Genomic DNA, 23562 nt, shown 5'->3' on the forward strand with positions numbered 1-23562 from the left:
GACCTAAACCCTCATTCTCGTTCCCAATTTGTCTTGCATCTTCTTGCAAGTTGCAAAGGCTCTCTGCCATTCTTCTCTAGTGTACGTTAACACCCATCTTCCTCATAATCTTAGGTAAATATTTCAAATTAGGTTTGTTTTCTCCACATTTAAAACCTAAGTTTCAGTCATTTTTTTTCTTTGCATTTTAGTCTGATAATCGTTTCAATTCAATCGTTCTTTCTCCGCCGGTCCTCTCCAGCACCGTCGTCACTCTCCTAACGCATAGGCATGAAACTCTTGATCCCAATCAATTTTATTGTTGCAAGTTTAAGGTGCATGGGCTGTTACAGTCCTATGGAACTTTTGATCCCAATAAATTGACTGTTGCTCATGAAGAGACCTTAGAATCATCATCAGAACCATGATACCAAATCCTCTAGAATGACGCCCAACAACCAATCCCTGTTTCAAATTTTCTGGCATGCATGTTTTAGGGTAGAAAAAGATAAACTTGATAGAGTTTTCAATTAATTCATCTGCAACAATATCAAAGACCTTCAAATAATACATACTCAAAATCAAGAATAACTTCCAAATACAAAACCTCAAAAGCAAAAAAACACTCATGACAGGTTCGGTTTTCTCCAAGAACAATAGCTTTAAAAAATCAACGAAAATCCAACAAAATGTATTGAGAAATAAATCTAGTGAGATATGCCACCCTATTGTCAACCCAAATAAGTTGGCATTCGCTTTTGTAGATTTTGTACAAGTTGTCCATACGCTTTCATAGGCTATGCCAAGTTTTCCACTCACCATGTTCTTAACTAGGGGTGTCAATTGGACTGGATTTGGTCCAATCCGGTCCAGTCCAATGTGAGTCTATTACAAATGGACCTGGTCCAATCTAGTCTAATGAATATTTTGGATCGGTCAAGAGACTATCCATTCGATTCAATTTCTTGCTAATTTAGATTGGTTTCAACTCAAATCTTGTCCATTGACACCTATGTTTTTATCTTCTATCAGTGGACCAGATATTGGCTCAATCCAATATAAATTTATTATGGACGGACCAGGTCCAATCCAATATGTCATATTGGTTCGTCCAATCCATCCAAATGGATTTTGATTTGGACAGAGTCCAACCCAAAATCGGTCCATTGACACCCTTATTTTTAATTGTGTCCATATAATTTTAGATTATATAAGACAAGGGTATCTTTGGAACAACAATCTTGTCCACCACCACCTTAATGTTGTATCCAAATTGTTATCAGGTCTGTGTTTAATTAAATAAATAAAAAGAAGGCTCCTGGTATGAGCCTAGAAGGAGAAGAGAAGAAGAAGAAGAAGAGAAGAAGAAAGGTCAAACATAATAGGGCTATACAGTTTCCGTCGAAGAAGAGAACTGCTGCCCATAATGTTTAATTCATAATAAAAGATAAAATTACACTATTACCCCTGTATACAAATGCTTGAGAATATGAGACAAAAAAAACATTGATTTAAAGAAGGGAAAAGATTAAAATAACCCTAAAAAAAACTGTATTTTAACACTCCCCCTCAAGTTGGAGCATATATATCACACAACTCCAACTTGTTACAAATGTATTTCATCCGAGCACCACTCAAGCCTTTGGTAAACAAATTAGCTAGTTGATATTCAAACTTCACGTGTGGGGTAATGATTTCTCCATTGACCACCTTTTCTCTAGCAAAGTGGAAATCCACCTCTATGTGTTTGATCATCTCATGATACACTGAATTGGAAGAGATATGAATGGTAGCCTGGTTGTCACAAAATAGCTTCATGGGGGTTGTGTCGAACATTCCCATCTCTTGTAACAATTGTCTCAACCACACCAACACACATGTAGTGTGGGCCATGGCTTTGTACTCGGCCTCAACACTACTCCTAACCACCACATTCTGCTTCTTGTTTTTCCAAGTAATCAAATTCCCTGCCAAAAAGGTGCAGTAACAAATTGTTGATTTTCTGTCAATAACCGACCCTACTCAATCAGCATCTGTGTATCCTTCCAAGGAAAGTTCTCCCTCTTTCTTATACAACAACCCTTTACCACCTCTGGGATAGCTACTTCTACCACGTGAGCCACCTCTACCACCTTTGGTTGTGGCTAGGGCCGACTTCTCTAATAATGGAGAGCTATCTGTATGTGGACTCATAACCCTTCTTACTCTAGAGAAGACTTCTGATAGTGTAGGTATGTCACTACTACCTAAAATTTGGCCATGCACTGGTTCAAATTTAGACCTCAATCCGGAAAGAAAAACGTACCACATCCAACTGATCTCTCTATTGTTTTTGCACTTTGAGATCAATTGAAAGAGGTTAATATGAATCCAATTCATTCCACAAACTCTTCAAACAAGCATAGTATTCTTCCACACTCTTACCACCTTGCTGTAATTGAAAATACTCTTGATATAATTGATAGATTCTAGTCACATTGTCTTGTACAGAATACAACTGCTTAGCATGTTCCCAAATTTCTTTCACAGTGTCAAAGAGCATCAAGTTCACATTGATATGAGGTTCCATATTGTTCAAAGACATGTCATAATCAGTGCATTTTCTTGGATCCAATCATCATACCCTGTAGCTCCTAGGTTTGGTTGGTTTTCTTTAATATATTTTAACTTTCCTCTCACTGTCAAATTTACCTCCATCGATTTTGCCCATGGTACATAGTTAGTACCATTAAGTTTAACTGACATCATTTGTACAACCTTGAAATCAGGTTGTACCATCACACTAGTTTTGTATTCACTGCTAGAGGTAGACATTAGTTACTTATGCAACACTCTCCCTAGATGAGCACCTTCCTGACTCAACAACAGTATTCAACCAACTTGACTATTGTTTTTGAAACTTCAATAGCATAGCCGCCACCCCTAAACCTGGAACATCAACATAAAAATTTCTTCTACGAGTCAACCAACCTCCTGATTCCTAGAAGATAACCCACCAAACACATTAACCACAACCGATAATTAGCTGAACTTCACATTCACAGTCCCTCTTCAAACTGCCAAATAGAGGGAGTCTAAACCACCACCAAACAGTCGACCAACGGTGCAGGTTGAGGCATAGAAGCCTCTAAACCTTCTGGGTGATCAGTCCTTTTAGGTTCTTCCCCTTCCTTTCTTCTCGTATTGGTATAAAAGCTCAACCGAACCAGTTGCAGGCATCCTTCACTGGTGCAATCAGGAAACTCGATCAACCAGGCTCCGATACCATGTTATCAGGCTTGTATTTAATTAAATAAATTAAAAGAAGGCTCCTATCTCCTGGTATGAGCCTAGGAGAAGAGACGAAGAAGAAGAAGAGGAGAAGAAGAAAGGTCGAACAGAATAGGGCTATACAGTTTCTGTCAAAGAAGAGAACTGCCGCCTAGAATGTTTAATTCATAATAAAAGGTAAAATTACATTATTACCCTGTATACAAATGCTTGAGAATAGAGAAAAAAACACTGATTTAAAAAAGGGAAAAGACTAAAATAACCCTAAAACAAAGTTGTATTTTATCACAAATAATGGGTAAACCTTACCATGGGTACTAGAATTTCCCAATTAAATTCATAGGGAAGGTTTTGACAAACAGTTGCAGTGACTATTTTATCTGATCCAGAGTTGAAGAAAGAAGGTAATTCACCTGTTATTCACAATGACTTTTCAGACATTTGGATATATTCTATTAAAACAAATGCAATTCGTCTCACAAGGGAGGTTTTGGGATTAGGTCATAGCAATTCTCCGAAAAGTGAGGAAACAAGTTAAGTGTTTATCGAAAGAAATAAAGAACAAAGTGTTAGCACTCAACTTTTCCAGGTTTGGTTCTTGCTATTCCAAATTTTTTTTTCCCGACCAAGTTTGGATTCTTTACCTGGGGTTTGTCAGATTGTATGTTCCTCCTTCAATGGCCAAGCACTCCAGCTACCCCATCTACGGTGAAAACTTGTAATCCAACCAAAACTACAAACTAATATACTTTAAATATTAAGAAAAGCAAGCAACCAACATACTTTGAATATTTGCAACCACTTTGAATATTTGCAACCAATGATAGTCATTAGTAAAGATACGCATTGATTATACCATAATTCACAAGTAGGCACATAAAAATGATTTCATCTGGGTTGATCAATATATGCCCAAAGAAGAAGCCATCGTACATGATGAAGTGCACCAAAACCAATTTCCAAGGAGGGATTGGATTTTTGCAATCACTGCATGCGAGTTTGTATGATCACAGCTTGTTGGACATTTTCTTATTTATTATATGTATCATTTTAATTTTAAAATAAACATGTGTGGACACAGGAGCTGGTATCTTTTCTTTTATATGTATTTGATCATGTTTAAAACGAATTAGAGTGCAATGTAATTATATTTGAACTTATATTTATTAGAATAGAAATGGTTTTATCTATCAATAGGTTAGAGAATTGATTCTAATAAATTAGTTGCTCCCAAACATAATTCTATTTTTGAGAAATAGGAATCAAATGACTGTGCCAAACAAGACTGGTGATTCTCATTATGAAAATTCTCAAAATCCATTCTTTTCTAAAAGGATTTTGAAAAGAAAATCCTTAAAATTGATGCCAAACGGGGCCTAAATTCCTTGGTGAATTTAGCGTTAATTAGAGCGTTGCTTTTTGTTTTTGTGCTAAAAAAAAGTAACGACCAAGTGTTTTTTCTTGTTTCATGTAGGTTTGACACTGAAGAAGCTCTAAATGAAACAGTAAACAAAATTCTTCTGCAGTACTGCAATTTGTGAGTTTATATAGGACAAGAAAATGTGTTTAGGCACTCGTTTTAGGTCAAGTGAGAGCTCAAATCCATATCTCTAGGGAGCCTAACTCCGAGGGGCTTTCTGTTATTTTGAAGATTGAATTCTAGTCGAACTCTACATAGAGGAGCTCAAATCAGTGGAGGTCATTTTTAAGATTGAACCCTGCGGTGGTCAAGGTGTTGATAGAGCGTTTTATGTGAGTGTGGTAGATAAAGAAACTTAGATGATAAATGAAGGTCATTTTTATCTTTTTATATGATACTTAACACCTGTTAATGGTTTTGGATCAACTTGACAGTTTTTGAAAGTTTAGGCATTGCAATGACAGGATTTAATGTTCAAGTACTAACTTGACACTACCCCTAAAGTACAGGGTACTAATTTGGAATTTTTCCCTAATTTATACCCGTTTGAATTATCAGGGAGAGAAGAAATGGGTTAAGATGATATAATTGAAGGGATGCAAACCAGATCCGGATTCAAAATAGAGCATATCCAACTTCAATCCAATAGTATAAATTCTAATCTGATCCAATCAGGTCATATAAACATTGCTTCGAATCCAAATCTAGGGTGTCAGATATTTGATTATGATCCAGTGCAATGGCAGGATTTAATGTTCAAGTACTAACTTGACACTACCCCTAAAGTACAGGGTATTAATTTGGAATTTTTCCCTAATTTATACCCGTTTGAATTATCAGGGAGAGAAGAAATGGGTTAAGATGATATAATTGAAGGGATGCAAACCAGATCCGGATTCAAAATAGAGCATATCCAACTTCAATCCAATAGTATAAATTCTAATCTGATCCAATCAGGTCATATAAACATTGCTTCGAATCCAAATCTAGGGTGTCAGATATTTGATTATGATCCAGTGCAATGGCAGGATTTAATGTTCAAGTACTAACTTGACACTACCCCTAAAGTACAGGGTATTAATTTGGAATTTTTCCCTAATTTATACCCGTTTGAATTATCAGGGAGAGAAGAAATGGGTTAAGATGATATAATTGAAGGGATGCAAACCAGATCCGGATTCAAAATAGAGTATATCCAACTTCAATCCAATAGTATAAATTCTAATTTGATCCAATCAGGTCATATAAACATTGCTTTGAATCCAAATCTAGTGTGTCAGATATTTGATTATGATCCAGTGCAATTTAATTTCTGAAAATTTTAATAAATTATTGAAAGGAAAATATGTAACAATTCATATAAAGAAAAACAAAAAATATAGGTATTTTTTCAACTATTTCCAATATATATAAACATGTTTTTTATAAAAATTAAATAATATAACAAATCTACAAAAATGTAATATAAACATATTTATAAATAAACAAATAATTACACACACACATATATATATATCCGATCCAAAAATCCAATAATATCCAAAATTGACAAAGTAAGACCAGATTTTGGATCGGATGAGATCCCATCCCTAGATTTGATGGGAAAGGGGAAAAGATATAAACATTAATCATGGAGAGAGAGAGAGAGAGAGAGAGAGAGAGAGAGAGAGAGAGAGAAAGAGATACGAGAGGAGGTTTGTGAGCATTGAGGTGAGAATTCTTGGCCTCCCTCTTTCTTATGTAATTAAGGGTGCAACTTGGGCCGGCTTGTGTTGGGGTTTTGTCAAATTTTCAATGGGTTTGACATAGAGCTTGAGCTTGAGTAGTGTAAAATGCTAACTCTGGCCAATCCAAATTGCACCCCTATCTTTAATCTCCTCTTATTTCTAACATGTCATTATTTTTTTAATTTAATTATTAAAATATAACAAGTCACAATAAAACAATCTTAGGTCTTAAATCTTAATTTTCTCTAATAAGATCCATTACTTACTCTCTTCAATAAGATCATCATTAACTCTCTCTCTCTCTCTCTCTCTCTCTCTCTCTCTCTCTCTCTAATCGTCAATGTTTGTAATTTCTCCCCTAGTATACTAATTCATCATTTCCCCTTAAACCCCTTTATTCCTCTTGGCTCTTTCTAATAAAGTAGATGGATTGGATTAATTTGAAAGCCAAATCAAAATAAATAATAAATATGGAAAAATACGGACAAGCCCAATGCAGATTTCTGATTTCCACTACAGAGTTATAAACATTCAAAATGTCAACAACCCACTCTATGCACCAATGCCCGCTCGTAAATTGGCATCAATTCCGAGCTAACACCTACCCCAACAGTACTTTAAACCTACAAATTTTGACCCTAGGCTGAACTGTCATTCTCTCTGATAAATACGGACCCAAACTGATGTCCACGTTAACCCAAACCTAACCATATATATGATTGTGGGCAACATCTTTACATAGGATTCCATTGCATTGCCCAACCCCTGTGACCACCAAATTGCATCATATGAACATAAGTACATAACAACGGAATTTGTTCATGATGCTAAACTATCTCAATGACTGACATCCCTGCCCCCACCCCAACCCCCATTCCCCATTCCCCATTCCCCATTCCCCATTCACTAAAACAAATAAATAAAACATAGACATAGACAAAAAAGGTCTCAAGCTATCTAATGTTGTGGGTGTATGTAATGGGAAAGGGAAAAGATAAAATGGATAATTACTTATGTTTAAGAAATTATATAATTTCTTTTTTTTGGTAAAGGGAAACTACATAATTTCAAAAACTACTTATATATATACACTTTATAAGATGGTCTCACATAACACAAATAAGCCAGATTTTACTTACAATGACAAGGAAAAAATATTAAGAGATATTATTAATTTGTATTGTTTTTATTATTGATTGGTAGACCCTGTTTTCTATAGTGCCTGGTCATATCCCCCTCCCAGTTTTCATAAATAAAATTTCCTATTTAATTTTTTTTTTTTTTGGTATTTGGTGTTATGTCTGAAATCTGAATCCCCCATGAGTAGTGCAGCACTACACTAATAACCTCTTCTCTCCAAAGAAGGTCGTAGCGGGAATCAAATCCATGTCTATATTGGAATAAACCAACTCACGTGCCAACTGAGCCATCGATCAATTGGTAGTGAGAGAACATTCGAGTAACATAAAATTGGGTTGTACTAGATTTAGAACTTAGCTCAACTTAAAAAATGGTAAATCAGTATAAACAGTTCTCTTGACCATCCTTAATTGTAGTGTAAATTAACATCCTTTCTTATAACTGCCCTTACACTAGTTATCTATGAATGAAACGGAATTATCCCTAGGGTTGTTCATCAAATTGATGAGATCGACTAACCTGATCCAATTCGATTTGAGTTAGTCGTTTTTCTAATTATTTCAACCGGTTTCTATTCTGCTTTTATGCGCACCCGAGAGGTTGGGTTGGTTCTCATTTGGCCATTTGTAAATCAATCCAACCCGACTTAGATACATATTAATATTTTATATTTTTTAATATGAAAGGTGAAAACATTCCCATATTTTTTAAACCAATTGACTAAATAAAAAATTAACCCAAACTAATACAATTTGAATTGACTGATTTTTAACATTGGTCAGTCAGTTTTAAGTAACTAACTCTTAATCTGTCCAAATTGATTGGATTGGCCAAATAAGCTTGAAACCAAATCAAATTGACCCATGAATATCCCTATTCCTCACCAATGTATGTAGTATTTTGAACCACTATTCCTGGGTGAGCTGATTGCATCTGATTTTATCTTTTTTAATATAATTTGATGCTTGAGGTAATGTTATAAAATGAATGACATACATAACAAAATAGATGTCCCATTCACCAGCCTCTCTTATTTGTTAATTTTAATTATTTTGTTGACTTTCATTTCTTCAGGGTTTAAACTCAATTTAAAACGGGTGTGTATTGACATGACCGTCATGGCGTGCTCCTAACTCCTACTTGAATATTTTATCATTTAAATTATTTATTCATAAAAGTCATTTGGGAGGATCACGGTGAAATTTGAGCTAAATTCAACTGGTTTTAACCGCTAACAAATTAGAGCTCATTTAGAAAGGTTACAGTGCAATGGCTTCTAGCTTTCCAAGGTGGGTTTTACATAGACAGCTTTTGATGAAAAAATCCAAAGAGCCCAAATCAATTATCAGTCAATCAATTTTTTGGGTTGTTCGCTTCAGTCTTTTGATATTGCTTATTCAGAATGTGTTCAAAGTAATTGAATTAACTTAATTGATATTTAGCTCAGCCCTCCCAAACTAACATGGATTTCTTGAAAACAAAAATCATGTATGCCATGCTTTTACATGATTTTTTATTTTAAAGAATCTGATAGGCACTATTCAAAAGGATTAAGGTATTGTCTGATAAGCCTTTTTTGAATTTTTTTTTTTAAATCTGACAGCCAAAAGACATAATGGGCTTTTACATAAAGATCTTGATAGTCCATAAACCGCTTGGTCACTTTTCCACATGAAAACAAGACGACAAAAAAGGCGAAAATCTTCATTTCTAATGTCTTAAAATCAGCTCGAATCATGTTTCTTGTGTCATTTCAAGGTGAAGTCGTTTGACAACTAGATCTTTCCTAATCAAACAATAAAAGACGTAACCAACTTATAAACAACTGACATCCCGTATGGAAAGACATGCCAAACGCGACTAGTAGCATTCAAATGACTGGTTAACTTACAGCCATTCAAACATTTTGAGGCTGTTATGGGCCTGGGAATAGGATCGCGTCACAGGTCAGTCCACGGGGAAAAGCTCTTATTTTTCCTTGTTCCTCCCCTTCCTAGTTGAACCTATCTTGGCATCCTAGAGGGTGATTTGTCCAAGAGATCACCGAACTCTCCTTTTACTCTCATTCTTGACTGAAAATTCGATATCTTCATTCAATAATAGGGTCTCCTTAAATAGGAGATTACAAGAGTCCTAATCAAAGGGAGCTCCTTGCTGAATAGGGAGACTTCTAGTTCTATCTTGCTAAGGATAAGATAAACTAATCCTAATCTGATAAGCTACTAACAAGATAAGCTAATCCTAATCTGATAAGCTACTAACAAGATAAGATAAGAGCAATAGAATAAGATAAGAACAAGCAAGATGATCTAATCTAATCTAGATAAGGCTGTTGTTGCCAAACTGGGTAGGATGAGAATCATTGAATCACTACTGCTGCTGGCAGTGGGTCAGGTGCCTGTTGCTGCCGGTGGTGATGGTACGTCTTCCTGAGGAATGTGTCCATAACATTACTCCCCTCCTGGACTACGAGCTTGTCCTCAAGCTCGAACTCTGGACATGTGGCATGGAACTCTGCCAATGGGAACCATGTGACTTCGGCCGATGGCAAATTACACCATTCTACCAAGACTTCAATAGCAACACCAACAAAGAACTTAGCTGACTGATGGGGAAGCTCGGTACCGATATCATCAGGAAACAAGTTGCATAAGATGTTGTTCTGAGGTCCTTCTTGAGAGCCATCAATCCCAACACATACACCATTCAACTTCAATAAGTATTCAAACCTCAGAGTAATCAGTTTTGCAGGCTTGGGATTTGGAACCTCATCATCATGTATATGAAGGATGATTTTAAGAGGATGAGATCGATAGATTCCTGATTGGTCAAGGTTCTCTTTTCCAGTAACCTTCTTTGGCCGCTTTCTCCTTCTTTGGCCCTTCTCTTCCTCATCAGGCGTATCATCCTCCAACTTATTCATTTCTGTATTTGTAGAAACACCATTGTCCTTAATTGCTTGCTGGTGGGCAAAGGCTTGAGCATCCTTCATGCTTCCTATAATTTCCAATTCAATACTCTCCCCAAATGCCTCCTTCTGAGCTAGCAATTGTGAGTAAATCATAGAGTGGAGGTGGCAGTAATTTTGCTAAATTATGCTGCTTTAATTTCTTTGTATGCAGAACCCCTAGTTGGTGTTGGACAGGCAATGATGCTTTCTTCAGAGATTTTCGAGAGACTTGAAAGGAACTTCTTTCAGTGTGCAATGGTCTCCATAAGGCTTTTCTTGTGTTGCTCCAGTTTCTCATGAAGTTTGTAGAGTTCTTTTCGTCGAAAAAGCTCAAAATTAAGCCCCCTTAGCATCAGGTCGTGTGCATTGTCTTTTGATAGTACAAATCCTTTAATATCTTGAGGGGCTGAACTGAAAAACTCTTCCTCAGGCACAAGTTCAATATCTAGATACTTTGACTTGAAATCTTTGTGCACCTTTATGGCTTTCACAATTTGAACTTTCTCATACATCAAATTGTGGAGCTGCAATGTAGTGAAATCTACCGGTGCCTTAGCACGTTCTGTTTCTGCTTTAGCACAATCCTCTTCTAGCAATATAGAATGATTTACCTTATCCCGGTCACCTATCCGTTGATTCCGAAAAAACTACTCACAACAATATAGCCAGCCTAAGGGGTCTCCGTTGCCGTTGTACGAGGAGGATTCCAACCTACTGTACTTGGGGATGACTGCGGCTACCGGGGCGACGACCTGTTGTTCGCCGGACGATTCCGTCAAGTCTGGTCGGCGGTTGTTTGTGGTTACAGCCCCTTCTGGATTCATCTCCTTGTTAGATAAATACGATTCCAGCAAGCGTCGCAGCTTCCGGACATCATCTTTGACCTCACGAACCTCCACGTTGGTTTCCACGAGCCTATGCTCCAGTTCGTGGACCCTGGATGATAGCTGCTCCAAATCTCCCATGACGGTTGGCTCTAATACCAAGTTGTTATGGGCCCGGGAATAGGATCACGTCATGGGTCAGTCCACAGGGAAAAGTTCCTGTTTTCCCTTGTTCCTCCCCTTCTTAGTTGAACCTATCTTGGCGTCCTAGAGGGTGATTTGTCCAAGAGATCACCGAATTCTCCTTTTACTCTCTTTCTTGACTGAAAATTTGATATCCTCATTCAATAATGGGGTCTCCTTAAATAGGAGATTACAAGAGTCATAATTAAAGGGAATCTCCTTGCTGAATAGGGAGACTTCCAGTTCTATCTTGCTAAGAATAAGATAAGTTAATCATAATCTGATAAGCTACTAACAAGATAAGATAAGAGCAATAGAATAAGATAAAAACAAGCAAGATGATCTAATCTAATCTAGATAAGACTACTGTTGCCGAACTGGATAGGATGTGAATCATTGAATCACTACTACTGACGGTGGGTCAGATGCATGTTGCTGCACGTAGCGACGGTACGTCTTCTCAAGGAATGTATCCATAGAAGAGACTCACTTTGGAAACCTAAAAGTTGATGTTTTTTGACCTTCCAAAAGGGCATTAACAAACCGCCTCTTAGCCACTTCCACGAATGAGTATGAGCGGTTTGTTGCTTATCATACAAGTAACAAAAAGTATCCTATAACAAGAAACAGACAAACATGGAAAACGCGGAGCTCGCATCGTCTGTCCCCAGTAGACTAAAATGGAAAACTCCACCCTCTCCCTCTTACCTTTCAAACTGACGGAATTCAGACTAACGACGGTTTGGACTCCACAAAGTTTTATGAAATCTAGTTAACGCTGCAGCTGCTTTCTCTCTTTTCATTCCCTCTCTCTTCTCTTCTCATTCTCCTCCCTCCCCACCGTCCCTACACAGCACCAAACAGCCCCTATGAGTGCCTGAATCTCCACTGCCATCGGAACCGCCCTACAATCATCGCCACTGAAACCGCAGCTCTTTCTCTCTTTTCATTCCCTCTCTCTTTTCATTCCCTCTCTCTTCTCTTCTCATTCTCCTCCCTCCCCACCGTCCCTACACAGCACCAAACAGCCCCTATGAGTGCCTGAATCTCCACTGCCATCGGAACCGCCCTACAATCATCGCCACTGAAACCGCAGCTCTCTCGACATTCTCTCTGACAGGAAGGGGGAAATGTCCTTGAAACTGTTCAAGGTTATCAAACACTGACAAAGTGTGTTAATGGAAGACAGAGATCGCTGTTCTTCAAATGAAACTCTTCAACTTAACCAAATCTATCGTTCATTTGATCATATATTCAATTTGGATTTCAGGATTTGTTTATATATCGATGAACTCACACACTACAGTCATGCAGCAATTTGGAAGCTCCCTTCCTCTCATAATAAGAGCCTATGTTGATAGATCACTTGCCTATATATATGGTCATGCATGATTCACACTCTTCCCCCTTGAACATTTGGCAGGAATCAGCAAATCCATAGGAAAATTGCTCAGTTGGAGATTCATGGAGCAGAGCAAGTGTGTTGGGTCTCTGCTAAATACTAAATAGGATAAAAGCTTGGTAAGATGAACCCTTGACTCTTGCCTTTCTGTGAAATTTAATTTCAAGGACATCAAAAGAGAAACCTAAGTAACCAATGCCCTTGCAAATTGCAATCTAATTTAGTCAGGAAAAAAATCATCTCATGCAGGCCAGCGACACCGAATAGTTTCGTATATGCTTTGACAAAGTCTGGACAATCGAGGTCAGAGACTGTGGCCACCAGATTTGAGCGCATTGCATGATTCACACTGCATGCTTGCCTGCCCATTTTGCCGCAACAGCATTGCCAAGCTAATGGTTTCCAAGGGTAAGAGGGAGAGAAAGTCGGACAAGGAGATCAACTTTTCAAAGATGAGGAGATCAAACTTCAGTGAAGGCAGCAGCAGCTTCTAGGGTTTGTCAGCTGCTAATTCATTTTGGAAGATGGGTGGCTGTGGTTCAGGGAGGATCGTTGTTGATAGCAACGTTTGGAACGCTATCAGCTCTAGCACTCAGTGTGGGGAAGATTGCTTCTCGAAGCGATACAGAGAGGATGGAAGACCTATCCTCTTAGCTCTCAGATGGTGAGAAAGATCGTCGATGGAGCAAATGACGGACTGGGAGATCAGCGGGTTCACCTGTAGAGATGGCAGACTGGGGGAGAGAAAAAGGGAGAGAGGGGAGGAGGAGAAAGAAGCAAGTGGGTAAGAGAGAGGGGAGTTGGGCGGGTTAATAAAATTAAAATGAGTTTTGGAGTCCAGACGGTCGTTAAATCTGAAACTCCGTTTAAATTTAAGTTTTAGATACAAAAGGTGGCGTGGCGATTTTCTATTGGAGGGAACAGACGATGCGAGCTCGAAAACGCGTCCCTCTTTTATCTTTCATGCCACTTATAAATTTGTCAGTTTTTCAGCTAATGGTAAAGAAATGAGTTACACGTATATGCTTTGCCAAGTGCAACCATTCATATTCAATTATATTCAAATCACGAGTTGGTTGAATGCCAGCATAACCTAACCTCCATGATTCATCCCATTCCACTTCACTAACCATAACCACTGCATACAGAAATTAAAAGAAGACCAAACGTTGGAGGAATAATAAATAAAGTCCTGATTCTTCAATGTCTGTAATTGGAAACTCTTTCCCTGGACGGGCCTTTCTTCCAAGTGACATGGCATGTGGAGAAGGAGTTGATTTGATGTGGTGCAAAACCACAAATTCATAATGAGATCGGAATACTGTTCGAACAGTCTTTAGAGTTCGAACGAGTCTTACACCCACTGAAACCGAGTTCGTCCATAACATAATAATAGTTGCCTTCACGGGACGGGACAGAGGTCCAGAGGACAGTCGAAGGATCTCTGGGGTCTGGGCCGCCCGCCTCTTCCCTTGACCCTTGTGCTACACGACTTAGCAGCAAACCCCACGCAACTGCAAGAATTCAACAATTTCCACTTTCCACCGAAGAAACTACGACGTAGTTTTTCAATTCCTTACCACGACTGGACTCCGGACACCAGGGTCGGGGAAGAAAAATATACCACCTACCAATAGTAAAACCTAAAAAGTGGCATCCGCCACATTCCTATAAATTAAAGTAATCGCTTTTCCTACCTACGAAATTACATTCCTTCCTCCAAGCCTCCAACCAGAAATTTCTTCTGTTGCGCCCAGGACCAAATCTAATAATGTCCTTTTTGTTTTTATCCTTTCTCATCACTTTGTGTGTTTATCTTACTACTTTCCCACGAAGACTTGGCGAATCTCACCAGGCACCTTCCTCTTCCAAATGAAAATTCTATCATCCCCAAACGTACACAACATGCATGTTATTACTTAAATCACCATTTAGACAGACAGTTCTTAACTTCAATGGTCCTTTTCTCTTCTTCATCCTCCATTCCTCTCATCACCAGGCCAATTCATACTATCTTAACATGGAGAATACATCCCCCATCAGCACTCTATTACGATACTTATTAGTTGTCGGTGGTGAATACATCTTGTTTCACAGAATTATGAACTGCAGGGTCTTCAGAATTCCAGAATTATTCCATTCAAGTTTTCTCTCCTTCCTCCAATCAGTACTTCTCTTCGACCTTAACTCCGGTAAATCAAAGGATTGCTCATCTGAGATGAAATGTCAGACCCATGAATCATCAAGCCAGCAGTTTCATGATAAAGTAGATCTTGATGATGGGAGACTATGCAAAGGAGATATTGAGGTGGTTATGGAGAAGCTGGAGCTGTTTTTCGACCCGCACGGCGATATGATTCAGGAGAAATTAGGTTTGAACGAGATTACAAAATTGTTCGAGGATAAAGATCCAAGCTTGGATGAAGTCAAGAATGCTTTTGATGTGTTTGACGAGGACAAAGATGGATTCATAGATGCGAGGGAGTTGCAGAGGGTTCTCTGTAGATTGGGTTTCAGGGAAGGCTCAGAGGTGGAACAATGCCAAAGGATGATTGAACCCTTTGATGTGAACGGAGATGGGCGGATAGATTTCAGTGAATTTTTTAAATTCATGGAGAACAGCTTCTATTGAATATATTCTTTTTGTAAAAAACAATCAGCAAAACCTCCATCTAATTTTACTTGAAATATTGCTACCTCGATTTAAGCCATGACGCTAATTAATCAAATTAAGTTCTACGTTGTTTGTTTATTCATTCCCCCATACTGTGTTAGTCGTAAAGTTTGTGTGCGCTGTACGTGAAACGCGTTGCTGAATCGGCCGAATCTCATCGTCATTCACCAATGACCAACCCGTCGTAATGGTATGTGCCGATTTTTCTTTCAGCTTAGGCTGCGTTTGGTTGGAGTATAAATCTGAACCGTTGCAGATTTGTACTCCGGTTCAGATTTGCATTCATTTGATTAGGTTTCAAAAATGCATCGATTTTCCATGCAAATCTGTATACTTTATTACTTTTTAAAAAGGAAAGAAAAATTTGCTCCCTATGATCGGTCGAAGTAAATAGGTTTTGAGTTTTTCCAAAGCTCTCGAAAAAAAAGAGAGAGAGAGGAGAGGCGAGCGACTCTAAAGCTTCGCGAATCTCTTCTTCCTTCTTCTTCTTCACAGGCTTGAACCATTTGCTGAAGAAAAATGGGAGTGGTTCGTATCAACCAAACATTTGCGACGCGGGTGAGTCCATCTAGGGTTTATTAACACGTTCTCAGGTCGTCTTCTCCGGTAGAAGCGATTCTCTGCTGAACTGGACAAATGCGGTTTCAGTAGGGGATTGGAAACCTTCTCACAATTGATTGTGCACCGTTTGATCCGTATACGGCATGGACGATTTCTCAGAAGTTGCACCCCCCTACTTCGTTTATTTCCCTGAAAATTCAAATACCAGTTTTTTATCGAATACTAGAAACTGGACCAGGAAGTGTTACTCAGGAACCTACAGATGAACCTTTTCGAACATGATCTTTGTGAATCGTTTCTGGCTTTCCTTCCCATTTCAGAGAGAAATCCTCTCTGCAAAACTGAATTGTACAAATCTTTTCATTCATTTTAACAAATGCATTTCTGGGATTCAGAGAACGGTTCGCGCCATCAATAGCTTCTCCGACATTGAGAACCATAGACCTCAGTTTTCCTTACAAGAGTGTGCTTCACTTTTGTAGCGTTTCAGTGGTCTGAGAGATGTTAACAATGGAAAGTCACTTCAATTCATTCAACCCTCATCAAAAGCGGTCTACATCGAGATGCCTTTGTACAGAACAACATTCTCCGTTTGTATGCTGCTTGTGAGGAGCTGATGAATGTTCGTCTACTGTTTGACGAGATGCCAGAACCAAATTTGATTTCTTGGACAAGCATGATCTCAGCCTATGTACAATACGGTTACAACAACCTTGGTCTGCAGTTGTTTTCTCTTATGTGTCGTTCAGGGTTGTGGCCCAACGAGTTTGGGTTCTCAGTGGCACTCAAGGCATGTGGAGTTACAGGCAATTTGCTAACGGGAAAAGTTCTTCATGGTCAAACACTGAAATCGGGCTTTGAACTGTGCTTCTTTTGTAATAGCTCTATTTTCAATATGTATGTAAAATCTTGGGAAATGGATGATGCTCGTAAGCTCTTCAATGGAATCTCCCTGAGTGAAAGATCCGAGGCCTTGTGGAATACATTGCTTGATAGTTGTGTTCAGGTATCAGAGGCTAAGGAAGCCATTTTTTCATCAGATGATGCATTCTAATGTATCACCGACATGTTTTACTTATGCTATTCTTATTAAATCATGCACAGACTTGTGGAATTTCCACCTGGTTAAGTCTTTTCATGGCCGTACTATTAAGGTAGGCTTGGATAACCATAATTTTGTTGGTGGAGCCCTTGTCGACACCTCTTCCAAGTTGGGATTCCTGGAGGATGCCTATAAAGTATTCCAGGAACTAGAAGAGAAGGACAATGTGGTCTCGAGTTCTTTGCTGGCCGGTTTCCATCAGAGTGGGGTTGTTGAACAAGGCCTGCATTTGTTTCGCCAATTTGTCTCGGAAGGTCATAAGTTTGACCCTTTTATCTTTGCTAATGCATTTAGTCTGTGTTCAAATATAGAGGTTACGGAGTTGGTTCGCAAGTGCATTGCAATTTTATCAAGTTTGGCTTTGCATTGGATTCTTTTATCTGGAATGCTCTCATCAGTATGTATGTTGGTACAGGGATGGTTTGTCATGCTTACAAATGTTTTCTTGAGGTCAGGCATAAGAATGAGATATGCTTAATGCCATGATTGCAGGTCTAACCTTTGGTTCAGAAGATGGAAAAACTCTAGAACTGTTCTGTAAGATGAGGGAGCTAGGACTGATACCAGGTCATTCCACAATAAGTTTTGTTCTCAGAGCCTGTGCTAATCTGCATTAGTTGGAAGAAGGCAGAGCTCTCCATTCTCATATTGTTAAAACACTTGTTGATTCCGACTCTAATTTTGGAACTGGGAATGCTCTTATTGAATTGCATGCTAAATGCGGAGTTGTTGAAGAAGCAATCATGGTGTTTAAAGAGATGGATGTTCCACATGAGGTCTGCTGGACAACTATTATATCCAGTTACACTGAATCAGAGAGGTGGGAGGAAGCATTATGCTTATTTCTTGATATGATCTGCTCTTCAAAGTCTGTAAAACCAAGTCTATTCACCTTGGTAGTTGTTCTTCAGGCTTACACAAGACTTCCAGCACTGAACCAAGGGAAGCAGATCCATGGTTACATCATAAAAGCAGGATTCGAGTTGCATTCCTTTGTTGGAAGTGCTTTAATCAGCATGTATGGGATGAGTCCAATCAAGAGTGATATCTATGATGCTTCTCGAGTATTCTCTTCCATGACTGAACGAGATATTGTTTCCTGGAGTGCCATTATCACAACATGGGAGCAACATGGTAGAAGAGACCGTTGTATTTGCGTTGATGGTGGGAGTAGCTGGTTGTTTTTATGTTGTTATTTTTTACCAAGACGCCAGTTGTATGCCCATTGTATGCTTGGGCAGCTTGTTATTTTTTATATTTGTTTAATGGTGGGAGTAGCTGGAACACCATTTGGTAGCAAGAAACAGTTGTATTTGCATTGATGGAAATACCAAAAATCCACAAAAATTGTATTCTTATCTGCATCTTTCAAAACAAATGAGCCGAGTGCAAAGTGGGTGTGTAAATCTTGAACCATTTTACACTCACATGAACCAAACATTTTTGTTTTGCACTCTACAAATTTGCATTTGTACTCCAACCAAACGGAGCCTTAGGCTCAGTTTGAAAGGAGTATAAATATACAAATACATACAAAATAAAACAAAATATCAAAATCTATTTGTATTTGTACTCCTTCCCCAAGTCAATTGACCTTATTTCATTATTTATAAACAACCAACAATTAATGGATCCACACCATTATATATATATATATATATAGAGAGAGAGAGAGAGAGATAGATAGATAAATAGATGATCCAAAACCATCCATTGTCCAATTCAAGCCGGTGTCCATGATTGGACACGGATCATGGGAATAAGAATTTGACGTCTCAGCAATACGTCTATAAAAAAGTATAAACCATTAAAACGGTCCTTTTTTTCCAAAATTTGACATGAAATAACCATGCAAAAGCTCCAAAACTTTATGTTTCGTAATGATTGTTTTAAAAAAATGGCATTCAATTCATTTTATATATATATATATATATATATTAGTCAAATTATTTATTTTAGATGGAACAAGTAGATGAAGGAAAATGGCATATCTAAGTGTTTACTAAGAGCCCATGGAGTGTTAAGAATCCAATGTGTTTTGGATATGGGCACTTCATCCACCACCACCATGGAGTATCTATGAAACATTGATTCAAACATATTTTAAGATGGACTGAAAGTTCTGATGTTGTGCGGTCTGGTAGACAGTTTGGACGTCGGGCTGAGTAGGTCATCTGGTCGAACTGCAAGAAGAGAGAGATCAAAGTGTTTGGGATGCTTTCCCGGTGGGCACTCCAATGCTTAAGTCAACGATGAGTGTATTGAGAGCTAGAAAACAAGAGAATTAAAGAGTTGTGAGAGCTAAATTGCACATACCTTCTGAAATTGGAAGTGAGACCTTTATATAGGCATTGTTTGGCGTGAGTTCCACACTCCGCGTCCGAGATTCCTGGAAGACTTGGCTGATTGGTCCAAAGTCCTTGAAGGTAGTTTTGCATGCAAACTAGGCTTTTGTGCCTTTCTCCAGAATATTCGGTGTGGGAGCTAACTTCCAAAGGACCCAGAAATGATGAGATGCCCATGGAGGAGGTCAGCAAGCACGTCTCGCAGATCGCCACCTAGACTTCAATCAAGTCAGCAAGTTCTCGAGGGAGGTCACTCCTCACACTGAGGTCCCTTGGAACGGTACTAACAGGTACCATAGGTCAGCAAGTCCTCGAAGGAGGTCACTCCTCACACCGAGGTCCTTTGGACCGATAATGACAAGATACCATAGGTCTACCATAGATGAGGTGCTGCTAGCCGCCTTGCCGAGATGCCCTGGACTGATTCTAGGATGCGTCTCCTTGACTTAGCGAGATACGCAACTATCCGTGTGGTGTTGAGATGCCAAGCAGCAAAAACGGATATCACATGTCATTAGGTCAGCAGAGTGCCAAATCACCCCTCATCAAGTTTCATTTAGGTTCGAAATGGAAAGCATGAAAAGCATGGAAAGCATGTAAGTTTGTAAGCTGTAATGATGAAAAGGTTAGCATAGATATGGGTGATCATGTGCCAAGTTGAGCTGGATTATGGGCTTTCATTTATAAAATATTAAATATATTATTTATATCATATTGACATATAATATATATAAAAAATTATTTTATACATATAATATGTATTATATAAGTATTAGGTCCATGCCCAGGCCCAAAAATTTATGGACCTAAAATGGGCCTTCAAGCCTGAGTCCGAATCGGTTCAGGACAGGTTAAAACATTTTTTTTTTCCGGGCTGGACTGAAAATATCACCCATTCAATTGAATACCTTTTGCGTTATTGTCCGGTTGTCCCTTTTGTTCTAGCAATGTGGTTCAATGGCATTGCTTAATCTCAAACCTCGAAGAGGAATAGAGGAAGTCCAGACTAATCTAATGTTCTAGACTTCTAGGAATGCCAAAGTTTTCAGAAACTAGATTAAATTAGTTGTTGACTTGACAGATGACGACCAGTTAAATTATTTGTAGGTTCTCTACTTACTTGGCCTGTTATTACAATCAATAGTACTGAGAATAATGTCACGAAGAAGAAAGGGACTGTTCTCTTGAAGTCAGCCATGAAATATAAAATGAGCATGAAGAATGTAGGATACAAAATACTCAAAAGAACAGAAAAAGCATCCAGTTCATTTTCAGTCCAGTCTCCAAGTTTCCTACTTTTTCTGTTTATTTCAGCACTGTTAACTTGTTCAGGATCAGATCAAAGGAAGCTCAAAAGAATGAGCTTTCTGGGGTTAATTATCTTTCTTGACAAAGAAATTTCTCATTATGATGAAGAGGATGATAATCTACTGCAGAATTCATGGGCTTTGATATTACTGCATATGATAAAATTGCTCCATTTAGCAACAGTTTGCTTTATCTATCACTGGCTAGTACTGTATAGTATATTCTAAAAGCTTAGATGCAACTTGTGGAAACCCAAGGTCAAACTTATGAAGATCAAGCCAGCAAGCTTATCATATCAACTCACAGGCTGCAGATGCTATTTCTTGAATATCTCTTAGAGAAAGTCTTGGAGATATAGAAGGTTATCTGTATAGTTCAGCATCCCCCACCAAGGGTTTGAATTGTTTTGGAATTTTAGAAAACCTTTGTTTATTAATTTGGTATTTCTTAGGCAGCTAGTTTTAGAATGCCACATGGCAAATGGTTTTGGGCAGTTCACGAAGGGCGTGTCTATTACTTTTCTCTATGTATATCACTGTATATCTGAAGAGAATAAGTGGAAATAAATAAATAAATAAATAACTTTGAAGTTCTTGGTTTTAATGTCTGCTGCTTCTAATTCTGTTTCTTTACTATTGACTCTTTGTGTCCTTTGGTGCCAACCCCAATAAGTCTTCCTTTATGGTTTCTTTCAAGATATTTGCGATTTACTAGATGTTGTAGATGGTAAACAGTGGTCTGTTACCCAATTGGCTCAGCTTCAACAGTCACAACATAACTTGCCACATCTTCAATCCCACGAATGGGGTATACATACCCTTATACAATGTCCTGCAGTGTAGGGTATAAATAGCACCTAAATCCCACATGGAAGCACAAAATCATTCGGAAACTTTTTTCTATTTCTTTTTTCCTTTTCTTTTCATTTTTTTTTAAGGGAGGGGGGGGGTCTTTATGTACACTACACTGAGAAGCTAAAAATCCAGTATTTCGTGAGGTTCATGATACATTAGTTGACCTGAAGGATATGGATTCTAAATGCAAAGTAGATAAATCCAGCTTCAATAACAAGGACAATACCAGATAAACAGATACTTAATACACTAATCAATAACAGAATGCGACAAAAGGATCTCTGAGAATCTTAGGAGGTAATAACAGTACCTGTACCTAGAAAATCTGGCATCATGGTTTCTTCTTACAGCTACCTGGAATAAATTGGTCCTTCATGAATTAACGTTCAGATATTAACTTCTGTTGTTCTAGTTTCTCGAGCAATGCCTTCTTTTCTCTTTCGAAGTGCATTGAACATAAAGATGGACTTGTCATCAATGTCATCCTTCAAGAAGCAAGGGCAGATTAGAGAATGCCATGCAATCTAAGTTGAAAGGTAACCAGGGCTTGCCAACTGAGTATTTGATTAATGAAAAGCATACCTTAATGGGTTGAGTGAATTTCCTTGCTGCAAATACTAGAAAGAGAGCCATCCATGAACCCAATAATCCAAGTTTTACTCCATCATCCATTAAACCCGTCTGCATTTTCCAAATGAGGATTGTCGTGAATAAAGTGAAAGGTAGAAAAGAAATCTCATGCTTAATTCTTAGTTCTAATATTAGACATGTATTCACCTTGTAGGTGTAGGACTTATTATCCCAACTCCTGATCCTCAAAGCATATGACAGCAAAAACTTAACTAATTAGATGGTTTCTGTAACACCCTTTAGTTCCACAATAATGAAAGGATAATAACCATTTGGTTAGTGGAATCCTGTAAAACCGTAACTCCCTTACATTTGTAGTCGTTGCACTGTGGTTGGTCAGCTATGTTTGGTGCTTGTAGTGTAATATAGTTGGTTATATTTATCAAACGTATTCTTGGTTAATGTTCTAGAATCTATTCCACTTTGACATTACTAGTGTGGGATCATTTTGTTGGGTTGCCCAGTAAGAGCAAGAGTTACATTCTCAAATCATGGGCTATATATCAGTTAGGTAACAACTGACTGATCAATCCACTAGAGAATGCAGTTCAACAATGCTTCTTTCTGGAAACCAGGGATCCAGGGTGGATATTCCACCTGAGATTCCAACATTGGTATTAGCCTTTTTTAATTCCTTTTGTGGTCAAGATCCTGATTGAGTGGTTGTCCTTCACATATTTCCATTTCTCAACTTCAGAAATTGCTTTTCTGGCACAAGGTTTTCTTAGAAGCCCTAGTCAGCAGCATTCTCTATGCTTTACATGGTATTTGTTGAAAACAATTGTTTTGCAGGTTAAGTTGAAAAGCGTCTCTTGCATGGTTTAATGGTTAAACATTTTGTCACCTATGAAATCTGGATACCTGTATATGAGTGTAATGTCATGTTGGATATTCTGATTTTTGGTGTAAATTGTGTATGCAACAACTTGTCCATCCATTCCTCTACCGTATTTTTGTCATATCTTTACAACTCGATATACACTGGTTAACCCTTATTTGTTACTTTCCAAACTTGACTTGAGTCTAGATAAAGATGTTTGTACCTCTTAAAGTTTCACTAAGTTGGGATGAAAGGAAATTGGAATATGCATTGGCTCATTTCCCTTACTGCTTTTTTGGTAGGGGAGCTTGCACTTTATTATTTCTTTCTCTGTAAAATTCTCTTGGTGATTGACAAAAGTAGCTTTGCCTGA

General features: G+C 38.2%; 3 pseudogenes; 2 read left to right on the forward strand and 1 right to left on the reverse strand.

Annotated features, from left to right (window-relative positions):
- Positions 1-309: 309 nt before the first annotated feature.
- LOC148854274 (THO complex subunit 5B pseudogene) lies at positions 310-11451 on the reverse strand (annotated as a pseudogene).
- A 3464-nt stretch (positions 11452-14915) lies between these two features.
- LOC148854275 (putative calcium-binding protein CML46 pseudogene) lies at positions 14916-15527 on the forward strand (annotated as a pseudogene).
- Positions 15528-16273: 746 nt separating this feature from the next.
- On the forward strand, positions 16274-18588 carry LOC148854276 (pentatricopeptide repeat-containing protein At2g40720-like; annotated as a pseudogene).
- The last annotated feature ends 4974 nt before the right edge of the window (positions 18589-23562 follow it).

Source organism: Nelumbo lutea, chromosome 4, assembly GCF_056320005.1.
Source record: "Nelumbo lutea isolate HS-2025 chromosome 4, American lotus-T2T, whole genome shotgun sequence".
NCBI classification, from domain to species: Eukaryota; Viridiplantae; Streptophyta; class Magnoliopsida; order Proteales; family Nelumbonaceae; genus Nelumbo; species Nelumbo lutea.